Here is a 13,376-nt window from a genome sequence, read left to right as displayed (position 1 = left end):
TTCTTTCTTTGTTTAGTGATTTTAGTGTTTTGATTATTATGTGCCGGGAGGATTTTCTGTTCTAGTCTAGTCTGTTTGGAGTTCTGAAGGCTTCTTGTATGTTCATGGGCATCTCTTTCTCTAGGTTAGGGAAGTTTCCTTCTAAAATTTTGTTGAATATATTTACTGGGTCTTTAAGATGTAAATTCTCACTCTCCTCTATACCTATAATCCTTAGGTTTGGTCTTCTCATTGTGTCCTGGAGTTCCTGGATGTTTTGAGTTACCAGCTTTATGCATTTTGCATTTTCTTTGATTGTTGAGTCAATGTTTTCCATGGTATCTTGAGCACCTGAGGTTCTTTCTTCTATCTCTTGTATGTTGTTGATGCTTGCATCTATGACTCCTGAATTCTTTCCAAGGTTTTGTATCTCCAGAGATGTCTCACTTTGTGATTTCTTTATTGTTTCTACTTCCACTTTTAGATCCTGGATGGTTTTGTTCAGTTTCTTCACTTGATTATTTCTGCTTTCCTGTAATTATTTAAGGGTTTTTTGTGTTTCTTCTTTAAGGGCTTCTGCCTCTTGTCCCATGATCTCCTGTATTTCTTTAAGGGATTTTTTGTGTTTCCTCTTTAAGGACTATTACCTGTTGACCGATGTTCTCCTGTATTTCTTTAAGGGAATTATTTAAGTCTTTCTTGAAGCCCTCTATCAGCATCATGAGATACAATTTTAAATCCAACTCTTGCTTTTCTGGTGTGTTGGGGCATCCAGGACCTGCTGTGGTGGGAGAACTGGGTTCTAATGTTGCCTTGTGGCCTTGGTTTCTGTTTGTAGGATTCTTGTGTTTGCCTTTTGCCATCTGGTACTATTTGGTATTGTTGTCTCTAGCTGGAGTTTGTTCCTCCTGTGGGCCTCTGTGCTCAAAAGTGAAAGCCTGCTGGGAGGTCACTACCTCCTGACAGGCTATGCACAGAAGGGTGTGGAGTCTCCTGGCTCCCTGGTGCAAATGGTGGTGGAAAGACTTCAGTCCCAGCTCCTCCACTGATCACAGAAGGCTGTGGTGTCTCCCGGCTCCCTGGTGCTGTTGGTTTCTTCATAGCATTAGTTCCTTAAGAAGTCTCGCTCAGGATCTTTATTTTCACTTGTGTCTCATTTAGTAAGTTTCTTGGAGAACCGTGCCACACGTACTTCATGGTTTTATGGTTCCTACTTGAGTGTGTGTCCAGCAAATGCTATCAGCAAACATCTTCTAGACCCTGCACCTTAACAGCATTAGCGACCCTGGGTCTGATTCCTCAGTGCTCTGTCTCAATCAGAAATGTAGGACTGGATTAAATTGTGTTGGCGTGTAGGTAGAGGCTGGGATTAATTTTGCTCTGAGGTTTTCTCAGTTTTATAATGAATCTTGGCTGTCCTGGGTACATTACAGCCAAGTTGAGAGCCACTGCTCCTGTCTACAACACAGCCACCCAAAGAGAGCTTGGGAGATAACTCTCACCTCTGCTGCCAGTAAGTTCCCAGCAGACAGTAAGCAGATTGCTTTAGAAACTCAGCTCCCAGTGCTGCTGATGGCTTTCTCCAGGAGTTTCATGGTGCTGAGTTAGAGCTCATTGTTTCTACAACACTAGAGTTTTTTGACGCTATATGGGCTACTTCTAGAAGCAAATAAAATTGTATAATCCTAATTTATATTGCTCTTTCTCTCATTGCAGGATTTGATATAATAAGGAAATTTTATGAAGTTTCAATATCACTGATGTTACAGAAAGTCAGAATCTCAAGAGACCAAGTTGCACTGGGGGAGCTGAAGGAGGTGGTTCATTAGACTAGATGACCCAGCTCTGCAGAGAGACAAGCCTAGTATTACAAGATTCATGGTGGTCACTTTCGCTGTTGCACGCTACTGGATTCACACTGTGGTCATAGCTACATAAGTGCAGTGGTTTAAATGACAATGGCCTGCATATATTTATGGCCTGCATAGGCTCATATATTTGAAAGTTTAGTCACCAGGGAGTAGAACTCTTTGATAGGATTAGAAGGATTAGGAGGTGTGGCCTTGTTGGAAAAGGTGTGTCAGTGGGGTGGGCTTTGAGGTTTCAAGAGCCCATCCCAGTCTTTCTCTCTCTCTCTCTCTCTCTCTCTCTCTCTCTCTCTCTCTCTCTCTCTCTCTCTCTCTCTCTCTGTGTGTGTGTGTGTGTGTGTGTGTGTGTATGTGTGTGTGTCTGTGTGTCTGTGTGTCTGTGTGTGTCTGTGTGTGTCTGTGTGTGTGTGCCTGTCTGTTGTTTGTCTGCCTGTCTTCTTCCCTCTCTCCTGCCTGTGGATCTGGATGTAGAACTCTCAGCTCCTTCTCCAGCACCATGTCTGCCTACATGCCGCCATGCTTCTCAGTATGATGATAGAAACCTCTGTAACTGAAAGCCAGCCCTCCAGTTAAATGCTTTCTTTTATAAGGGTTACTGTGGTCATGGTGTCTCTTTACAGCAATCAAACACTAAGACAAGAAGGAAAGTAGGTGAGTTGCTCCAAACTACACCCCGCACAACCACACCTGGCTTTTCTATGGCTGTTGGGATTCTGAACTCAGGTCCTGGTGCTTGCATGTGAAGCCCTTTCTTACCAAGCCAGACCCTAACCTCTTATTTTCACTCCTTGAAAGTTTCTATTTTCTGTTTCTGAGCTTATAGCCGGTAGGGCAAGCAGGCACACTGTCTTGACAGCTCAAGAGGACTAGGGCAGCTAGCACAAGCAGGTGGCCTCAAGGCCATCCCCACTGGGTGGGAGTATACAACACACCTATTCAGTAGGGCCATCTTATCAATGGCTTACATCCCATGTTGTCAATGCTCCCTTGGCAATACCCACTTGGCTTTCACGGGGTGTGGAGTTAATTTATTCAACAGGGGAGCCCACTCTTTCTTCTGTTCACCATCTTCCCAGGTTTCTCTGAGTGTGAGTAGATGGTCAAGAACTAACTGGCAGAGCTGTGATCTCTTTGCTATGTAGCACCCAGCATGGGGGATCAGGGAATCGGTGGTGGGCTTGGCAGCAGTCAACAACAGCTGAGGGAAGTAAGGCTACTCCTGCCTTCTTTGAGTCAGGCAAAGTAGATGAAAATGTAGCCTTCCAAACACAATAGAAAAAAAAAAATAAAGGCAGAGTAACCCAGTTGTAGGTCAGATTCTCTGTGGAGAAGCTGGGTCTAGCTGGAACAAATGGGACTCAATGGGTGACACCTAATTCAGGGCTACACTAATCTATGCTACAGTCTACTTACTGTTCCCTCAGCATGGGAAGCAACCAGAATTCAGGAGGCAAACAGCCTAAGCCTTGCCCCCCTGCCCCTCTCTCTCTGGGTACTCCTTCCTTTTCTCTGCCTGGTGTATATCCTGAACACACTGTTAGATTCCAATTTACGATGTGGTTAGATCAGAACAATAGTTGGCTAACTTGCCAACAGGGGCACAGCCCAGTAGGCTGGCATTTCTCTAGAGGCCTTGAGCTTGGACAGGTCTAGGCAAAGTATATTGGAAGTCAGGAGGTTTCTTTTACCCAAGTGCAAAGAAAGGTGTGTCATCATTAAAGCCACGCGTTGCGTTCCACTGTTAGCAGGGGACAGAGGTAACAGATGGCCCCGCTGGAACTTGGTCCCCGTGCTGCCCATCTCCTAGTTAGTGCTCTCCACACTCTGCTAGGCTCTGTTGCTGCAAAGGCTCAGGAGAGCACCTCTGGTGCCCTCCTCTCTGCATTAACAGTTATATAAGATCAAGAAAGTCTGAGGACAAAAGCGCCTACCAGCAGTGGGTCTTCAGAAGAACGTTTTACTATTTCTAAACAAAAGGTTTCTGCACCAGTTTCACCAGTGAGTCCTCAGCAAAACGGCCACAAGCCGGCATCTGTTCAAAATGTGATCCAACGAGCCTTTGGTTTCCTTGCATGGCTTTCTTGGGGAGGAGGAGGTAGTTATTTGGTTAGTTGGTTTGATTTGGTTTGATTTGGTGTTGGTTTGTTTGCTTTTTTGTTTTGTTTCTTTGGCAAAGTCTGACCAAATAACCAAGTAGCCCAGGCTAGACCTACGCTCATGGCAGGTCCTACCTCAGGCTTTAAAGTGCTGAGATGGCAGGTTTCGGCCACCATGCCTGATGTGGAGCTTTAGTTTGAGGAGAGGGTCTGCATGAAGATTCTGCGGGCCCTCAGAGACTACTCTATTTTTTTAAATTAATAATTTACCTGGAACTATTGTTTTCACGTTTCAGGAAACGAATACTCTCCCACTTGAAATGTGATTTGTTTTTTTAAGCACTATTCTGAGACTGCCTGAGTGCCCATCTCACAGCCTGGATTCAGTCACCATGGATGAGTGTGAAGTGGATCCACTTATACAAGCGAAGTCATGATTGGAGACTAAGTCAGTACTATGAGTATTAAAAAGTCTTGGCTTGAAGTAATTACCATGAGGAGTGGTCAGGGCCACAGAGGCCAGGAGTCACTTGAGAGACTGCCATGGATTTCAACTGGCATAGGCCTGTACACTTTTATGTGCTTACTAATGAATGATCCTACACGCAGAGAGGCCAGGGTTTTCATTCTTGCTCTGCCATCTTGAATTTTTTTTTTTTTTCTGTGAGGAGCTGATAGTGTATTCATCTCCCAGGGATACTGGTACATATGACGTTCCTTCTTAGCACACAGCCAAGCATGCTATCATTTCCAAGGTGGTTAATTCTCCTCTGTCCATCTCAAGGCCCCCAGCTTTTCCCACAGGCAGGTACCCGCAAGCTTAAATCCCACCATTCCCCAATTCATCTCTAGGAGCTCAGTCCTGAGTTGTCTAGTACGAATTCTTCATTTACGATCCTATCAATGCCTTGGATACTTCAAACATCCTGTAATGCCTCACTGCATCTTTGTGACCACACACTTTAAAAATAATCTCCCTTTAGCTCTCTAGCAACCCATATGAAAAAAGTTTGAAGTCTTTTTTTTTTTTTTAGAGATAGGGTTTCTCTGTATAGCCCTGGCTATCCTGGAACTCACTCTGTACTGTAGACCCGGCTGGCCTGGAACTCAGAAATCTGCCTGCCTCTGCCTCCCAAGTGCTAGGATTAAAGGTGTGCACCACCACTGCACAGCTAAGTTTGAAGTCTTTAAGCCATGATTCTTATTTAGACCCAGAGGTAGGAAGTATCCAGCAGACTATGCACTCAGCTTGCTTACTGTTAGAAAATGCTTTCTCTTGCTCCCAAAAAGTCTTTACTTTTTTCTTCTTTGAAATAATTCAAAATAATAGGACTTTAAAAATTAATTTCATTTTCAGCAAGGCTAGAAAATAAAATCACTACCAAAACAGAGGAGCAATGGCTACGCAAAGCAGCACAGCATCGGATCTAAGAGAAGGAAGGGTGCTGGGCGGCAACGGCCAGACTGAGTCAATAGGAGCAACTTGGAAACACAGGTGAGGTAAGGAGCGGGGTCTACATCTCACGATGACAGCCATGGGAACAGCCTATGGACCAGGGCAGCACGAACTCTCCCACATTAATTTGCTTATAGAAAGAGAGGTGACAACGGCTGTAAAACTTGCTGATGACAAGACAGAATCTTTCTTTTCAGACCTAGATAAAACTGGAACGGAGAACTCATGAGGGAGGACAGCTCTTGTCCGCCTGTCAGAGACAGTTGCCATTTCAAGGACTTTGGAAGGCACAAGAAGTTCCTTCGTGGTCTGCTGTATGCCTTGCAGCATTGAGGATTTCTGTTACCAACTTTATCTTTAATTCTCTTTGAGATGGAAGTAATTAAGATAAGGTGCTCTGTGAGAGTCACCCAGAAATGGGGCATCCACCAAGGATCTGGAACTAACTCCTGCCTTTGGTCCCCACGATCATAGATGCTGAATCCAGCTTACATGACCCATCTCACTTATTCAACTAAAATCTTCCTCTTGCCACAAGCTCCTCAAAAAACAAATTTTACTGTGACATGTGATATAATGTCATTACAATGCTACAACCAAATACATTAATCTCTGGGAAATTCCTCTTTTATTTAATGTTAGGGTTATTTTCTTTTTCTGCTTTCATTCTTCTTTTCTTCCTTCCTTCCTTCCTTCTTTTTCCTTCTCAAAGCAGATTGAGTTTATCTTAAACTAAATATTCGTAGTCATATCCCTGCATAGCATCAGGCATTTCCTTTATGAACCAGGGTTTTGAATGGGAATTTTAGCTGTATTTACCTAAGGCCAATGAGATACTACCAGGATATTTGAGATGCAAGAAGTTGATACTAAAAGTTCATACAAGAAAATAAGGATGAATCTTCAGTACAAAGTTTAAAACAAGAACGACTAAGTGACTATCTTTGCAATCTCAGGTAGGAAAATTCACTGTTTTGGTTACAAAGTTTAAGAGCATAGTGCTGACATTCACTGACATCCCCTGACAGAGAAAATCAACTTTCTCCTGCAGAGTTTCATTAAGCACCACCCACATTCCAGAGAAGGTTCCATGTCCACACAAAATGGACTCCATATTTTTGTGTGTCTAGTTTGTTTAGTTGGTTTTGGTTTCTTGAGGGGTTAGGGTTATTTTTCTTCCTAGTTTTTATGTTTACTTTGATTGTCAGTGTGTGTGTGTGTGTGTGTGTGTGTGTGTGTGTGTACACCAGAGGATTTTTAGGAACTGGTTCTTCCCTTCCATATTGTCTTAGTCAGGGTTTCTATTCCTGCACAAACATCATGACCAAGAAGCAAGTTGGGAAGGAAAGGGTTTATTCAGCTTACACTTCTGCATTGCTGTTCATCAACAAAGGAAGCCAGGACTGTAACTCAAGCAGGTTAGGAAGCAGGAGCTGATGCAGAGGCCATGGAGAGATGTTCCTTATTGGCTTGCTTCCCCTGGCTTGCTCAGCCTGCTCTCTTATAGAACCCAAGATTACCAGCCCTGGGATGGTACCACACACAAGGGGCCCTCCCCCCTTGATCACTAATTGAGAAAATGCCCCACAGCTGGATCTCATGGAGGCATTTCCCCAACTGAAGCTCCTTTCTCTGTGATAACTCCAGCCTGTGTCAAGTTGACACACAAAACCAGCCAATTGACCCCTTGTCAATTTGACACAAAACACATCACTATTAAGCCTCAACCCTTACTTTCTTATTCATCCCCAAAATCTAAATTACTTAAAAAACCCCACAGTCTTTACATATTAAAAGTTCAATCACTTTAAAATGTCCAATATCTTTAAAATTCAAGTGTTTTAAAAATTCCAAGTCTCTTAACTGTGCTCCACTAAAATACTTTCTTCAAGAGGGAAACATATCAGGGCACAGTCATAACCAAAAGCAAAACTCAAACTCCAATGGTTCAATGTCTGGGATCCAACTCACAATCTTCCGGGCTCCTCCAAGGGCTTGGGTCACTTCTCCAACTCTGTCCTTTGTAGCACACAGCTTGTCTTCTAGGCTCCAGGTGCCTGTACTCCACTGCTGCTGCTGTTCTTGGTGGTCATCGCATGGTACTGACATCTCCAAAACACTGCTATCTTCCACTGTAATTAGGCTTTACCAATAGCCTTTCATAGGTTCTCTTCATGGTGACAAGCCTCTGCTCCTATGCATGACCCTTTCAAATCCTGGGCCATCAATTGCAACTGAGGCTGCACCTTCACAAATGGCCTTCCATGGCCTCTCACTGTGCCAAGAGCCTCAGCTGCTGTTCATGACCCCTTCATGCCTTCAAAACCAGTACCACCTGGGTGACTCTTACACAGTACCAAGTTCAGCCACAGCACAAAATACAACTGTGGCTATCTCTGCAACACAGCCTCTATGCTCTCAGAAAACACTTCCCAGAAGATTTAACCTCAGTGATGCTGGTTTCTTCTTAATCACCACTAATTTCTTAGCTCCAGCTAACCAGCATCAATAGTCCCAGTAACACAAACATTCGATTTAGTGGTTCTGGTATCTTTTTAATCACAGCTGATTCTTCAGCCCCAACTAACCAAAACCACAGAATCTTCACTATCGAAACATGGCCCTGATAAGAGTCGTTAATCTTCCCTCTGAAATTTCACAAGTCAGACCTCCATCTTCTGCAATCTTCTCAACATTATCTTCCAAGTTCCTACAGAACATTCCACAGAACTCTTAACACGGAATGAATCATCTAGCCCAAAGTTCCAAAGTCCTTCCACAGTCCTCCCCAAAACATGGTCAGGTTGTCACAAGAATACCCTACTACGCTGGTACCAATTTCTGTATTAGTTGGGTTCTCTAGAGTCACAGAATGTATGGGCAGTCTCAATATAGTTAGGGAATTTGTCGATGACTTACAGTCTATAGTCCAACTTTCCAACAATGGTCAGCAGCAGCTGTGGGTGGAAGTCCAAGGATCTAGCAGTTGCTCAGTCCCACGAGGCAAGCTGGCAAGGAAAAGTGAGTGAGTCTTCCTTCTTCCGATGTCCTTATATATATCTCCAGCAGAGGGTATAGCCCAGATTAAAGGCTGTAGGTCTCCAGCAGAGGGTGTGGCCCAGATTAAAGGTGTGTCTTCCATGCCTTTAATCCTAGATGATCTTGAACTCGGAGATCTCCTTGTCTTAATCTTCTGGAATTCATAGCCACTATGCTTCAAGATCTCCATGCCAAAATCCAGGTCAGAAACTTATATATCTGAGCCTCCAGATTAGGATCATAGTTGAGCCTTCCAATTTTAGATTGTAGTTCATTCCAGATATAGTCAAATTGACAACCAGGAATAGCCGCTACTCATATTTGGTCCTGGAATCAACTCAGGTCATCAGGTTGGACCACCAGTGCCTTTACCTGTTGACCTAAGTTGCCAACCTTAATAATAACCCTAATAAAATAAATACATAATCGGCAAGGAGATGGACAGTTCAAACAGAAGAAAAAAAAATAACTCCAAGTCATAAATGTATTTTTCCTTCCATGGTCATTCCAGTTCTGGGGATCCATTGCCCTGCCACAGTATGTAAGTGGCACAAGCTTATTCACATCAACTGCTGGAAGTCATGCAAGACTGTAGTCTACAGAGTTCATCACTAAGGAGCCAAATCCTGACGTGTCAGAACAACGTCTTCAAGTCATCTAAATTATATCACATACTTACTCCCTTAAATTCAGTGGCTAGAACCACAGCACATGATTCTTTCCTTGCTCTGTAGACTGATCAGGCTTAGCTGTGAGTTCTCACTTAGAATTTATGTGTGGTTATAACATGTTGGCTGGGCTAGAATCCTCTGGAGGCTCTCTCCCTTTGTTTCTGGGTATTTCATGTTGGCTCCACTACAGAAGTAGCTAGAAACTGGCTCATGGTCTCTCACCACGAATTTTCTAACCTGTTTGGCTCATACTTCTTCTGGACGGTCAGACTTTGTGTGTTGTGGGGTGGTGTGGGGTGTTACATGTGTGGAAGTGTGGTATGTACACATGTGTGAGGGGATAGTGGCCAGCAGAGGGTGTGGGTGCTTTACTGAGTCATTATCCACCTTGCACATTAGAAGTAGTATGTCTCTCTGGACCTGGAGCTAGGCTGGGAGGTAAATCAGAAGAAGGTGGGAGGTACTCAAAGTACCACAACCAGCATGTCACAATAGTAGCCCTAAGGATACAGTAGTGGCACACATACCTCGGTTCTAAGCAACAACTCTCTAGGTTGGATTTAAGACCTTTCAACAGGAGGGAAACCATACCTGGTACTGGAAATCTAGCTAACTACTCAGTGCTAGTTAAGTCTTGGTTATTGGAGAAGAATCTACAACCACTAATTTACAAAATCAGCAAAATCTGTAACAATAATCTATAAACATATCTATACCCACAGGTAAGTGTTTGCTACACTCCTAATCAGGACATTTCTCTTTGCAACAGATGCAGCCCACTACAAAACCCTACAAATTAGAGTTCTGGAGCCAAGTCCCAAAGGATGCATCTACAAAACACCCCCCACCTACGGCTCAGGGAACATTGCAGAAGCTGGCGTGGAAAGACTGTAAGAGCCAGAGTATCAAGGAGTTTTCTATGAGACTGTGTCTCCTAGTAACATAAGAAGCCACACCCATAAAGTCTTACCAACATGACTGCCCAAATGAGACCCCAACAAGTTAAAGTATGTAGGGGTGTCATTCCCCAAGGCCTAACAAGACACTAAGAATATTTTTAAAATGTGTGACTAGCATCTTATAGTAATGCCTCAAGATGGGTGTGTTCAGTAGAAACGGGAAAGGTATGTGTGTTTCTCTCTGGGCGGTGTCCAGCTTCCCACCTTCTGGGCAGTGTCACTACTGTCGCTGACAATGGGGAGGCTCGAAGGCTCCACTGTCTCTCTACTTAGCACAGAGGAAAGCACTGAGGACAGGAAGGTTATGGATGGATTCTGTTTATTTACCACTTTCAAACCTGTTTTGTTCCTAATGTGTCTGGTTTTGTTAGATTTATACAATGTCTCTAAAGTGGAGCTTCACGGTTTTTCAAAATATCATTTGTAGCTTTGCAAAGGGAGTAAGAGCCCTGTCTGAACCTGCTTAATTTGTTTATCATATGCTGAGTTTAAAACTTACTTTTGGTAAGAGTGGGGGACGAATATGATCAAGAAGCACTTTATACATGTATTTCCATACATGTATATCCTCAAGGGATAAATAAAAATATTATATTTTTAAAACCCTGCTTTTCTGAGAGATCCAATGTCCCCTGTATTTTTCTGTTCTAAAGTGCCTCAGATGTGCATAAAACAAAACCACAGCTCAGAGGTCTGGGGGACACCACAGGGTCTGCTGGGGACAAAAGTTCAAAAACGCCTGAGTCATAGCCCTGACTACTATCTGGGGACACCCTAGCCTGTGGTAAACTATACACCTATCCTGGGACATTTGAAGCATAACCTTACTTCATGTTTCAGTCTCTTTTAATAGCTGGACATCTCCAGTGAAAAGTCAAACCGTAACTTTTCTTGAGGTCCCTCCTGTTTGGTTCATGACAGCACATATCGGGCTGGAGCTGCTGTGTCAGGAGTGCAGTCTTTGCTTCCAGCTCAGAGAAGGCTCTAGCCACTGGCTGAGAGCTAAGATCAGAGTTGGGTAGGGTGGGTATGAAGGTCAAGTCTTAGGTGCCTCAGTTTCCTGTCTGTGCAGTGTGGCTAATAACCATACCTGTGTTATGCTCACAGGTCTTCAGCTGGGTACCACAATGGCACTGCTACATATGTGAAGCCAAGTTCCTGGGTAGATGCTGATGCCTTAGACATGCCACTAAGATCTCTAGAGAGTGCCATTATTAGACCCCACTGAATGCAGACCTGGAACTACTGTCACCTCCTCACCTCAGATCAAGTCGAAGCCCCTGAGGGGAAATAAAATTATTCAAAAGCCCCTGAAATTTTTCAGACTGCATCACACAGAAACTCAGAGCAGTTTCTCCTCTGTTTCAATGCACGTGGAGACGGGCTTTCTCAATCCACCTTTAAAGAATGATTCAGCGGCTGGTTGACATGTCATTATCACGTTTTGAAGTTAAGCAGCCACAGAGTCTATGAATGCTCATCACATAGTTAATTATTCTTGAGTTTTTCTGTGCCCTCAAAACATATTCTATTTCTTTAATGGACCCTCGGGGAGCACCCGGAGCCTTTATCCCATAGACAGGGCCAGTTGTGTAAAACCTCTGCATCTGTCAGGTTTTTCCATGTGGCACATAATTGCCTGATTTCCATTTGAAAGTGCAGCCCTGACATTAAAGTCACGTAGACCCACCATTGATAACAATGGCTTCCTGACACCTATAAGAAGCATGGGAGGGGGGGATAAACACGGTCCCCAAATGAGCGGTGAGGCCGGGTCTGAAGGTACAGCTGCAGATGAAGTGCTCCCGGAGAACAAACCAAAAGGAATAAAGAAAGCTACAGATTAGCATGCGGCTGTCTAGGCCAGATGGTCCTGAGGAGAGCGTTCCTCTGCCTGCTTTCTTCAGTCTCCAGGCTAGCACACAGCACCCACTCTCTCCCGGGGCAGCAGTGATCTCCCCCTCAGCCAGGCGACCCAGTGAATCACTCTGTTTCTTTCTCACACACAATGTGAGCTGAAGGAAACTTGGAAGGGAAAGAAAGGCTAAGAAGGGATGGGGGAAGCCAGGCTTCTGTGAAGAATGAAAAAGTCTCAGCCTAGAGAGGGATAAGACACCAGGACTGAGGGAAGTGTCAGAATGCATCGGCTGAGCACAAAGCCACTGGAAGAGAAAGCGCCAGCCCCTCTCCTCAGTGCCCAGAAACTTTGCCTCCGCCATCCAGGATTACCAGAGATGTGGGGCAGTGGGGTCAGGAGCAGCCTGGCGTGTACAAGCCTGGACTTGAGCTCTGTGCTCCCAAAGCCAGGCAGTAGAGAGTGCTTTCAACTTCTTATTTAGAAATTGTCACCTCTCTCCGTGGCTAGAGGCCAATGAGTCTGCCAGTCATTGGTCTGAGGACCAGCCATCTGCCACCATCTGCATAGACCGCGCCTGGGACAGGTACCCTCAGTGCAAGAAGCGAGGAGGGACTGGAGCACCATAGGGCTGTGGGATAAAACTAGCCTGCCAGGCTATAGTTGTTGTAGAGGGCAGTTCCCTGGAATGTTCTACTCTGGGAAGGTCTCTACCTAGAGTCACGCTATCTACCAAACGAAGTGTTCACTGTTCATGAGCAAGCCTCTTATTTGATTGGCAGCCCCGGTTTGCTGCTGGCCATGAGGCAGACCATCAGATGGTGTGTGCCAGGGCCTAGACGTTCTATGAGCTAATCGGTTCAGTAGGAGTTAATACTCCTCACCTGGGTTCAAGGGCCTCAATTCATAGAACATTCCACAACAAATGAAGGTGTATGTGGGGATTTTAGAGGCCTTGTGAGTGAGATCTTCATCAGCCTTGCCAAACTTTCCAAGTGTGGAGGTTTGAATGAGAATGGCCAACCTCCCCCACTGTAATGGGGGCTCTTGAGAGCTCTTAGCTCTCTGGAACTGTAAGTACAGCTAAACCCTTCTATAAGTAGCCTTGGATGTAGTGTTTTTATAGCAATAGAAAAGTAACAGACACATCCAAACACCAGGAAAATTGTCTCTAGCAGTGTTTAATAGAATAAATGTCAGCTCTAGCGTGGTACCAAACGCAGGGAGGGATTGCCTTTCTTTTGCAGCTGGAAATGATTATTTAAATCATAACGAATGTGGAACAAAACTTGTCCTTGTTTTTGGCCTGGACTATGGCACCTGCCGCACAATTCTGGCAGTCATAAGTATAATGTTCAGTAAAGTAGCATATTGTGCTGTGACCCCAGCAAAACAAGCTTGCAGCAAAACAACAGCGCAAGACCACAGACTCTCCTTCAGCGTTTCATTTCTC

Source organism: Apodemus sylvaticus, chromosome 8 (assembly GCF_947179515.1).
Source record: "Apodemus sylvaticus chromosome 8, mApoSyl1.1, whole genome shotgun sequence".
NCBI lineage: Eukaryota > Metazoa > Chordata > Mammalia > Rodentia > Muridae > Apodemus > Apodemus sylvaticus.
Note: the sequence above shows the minus strand (reverse complement) of the source record.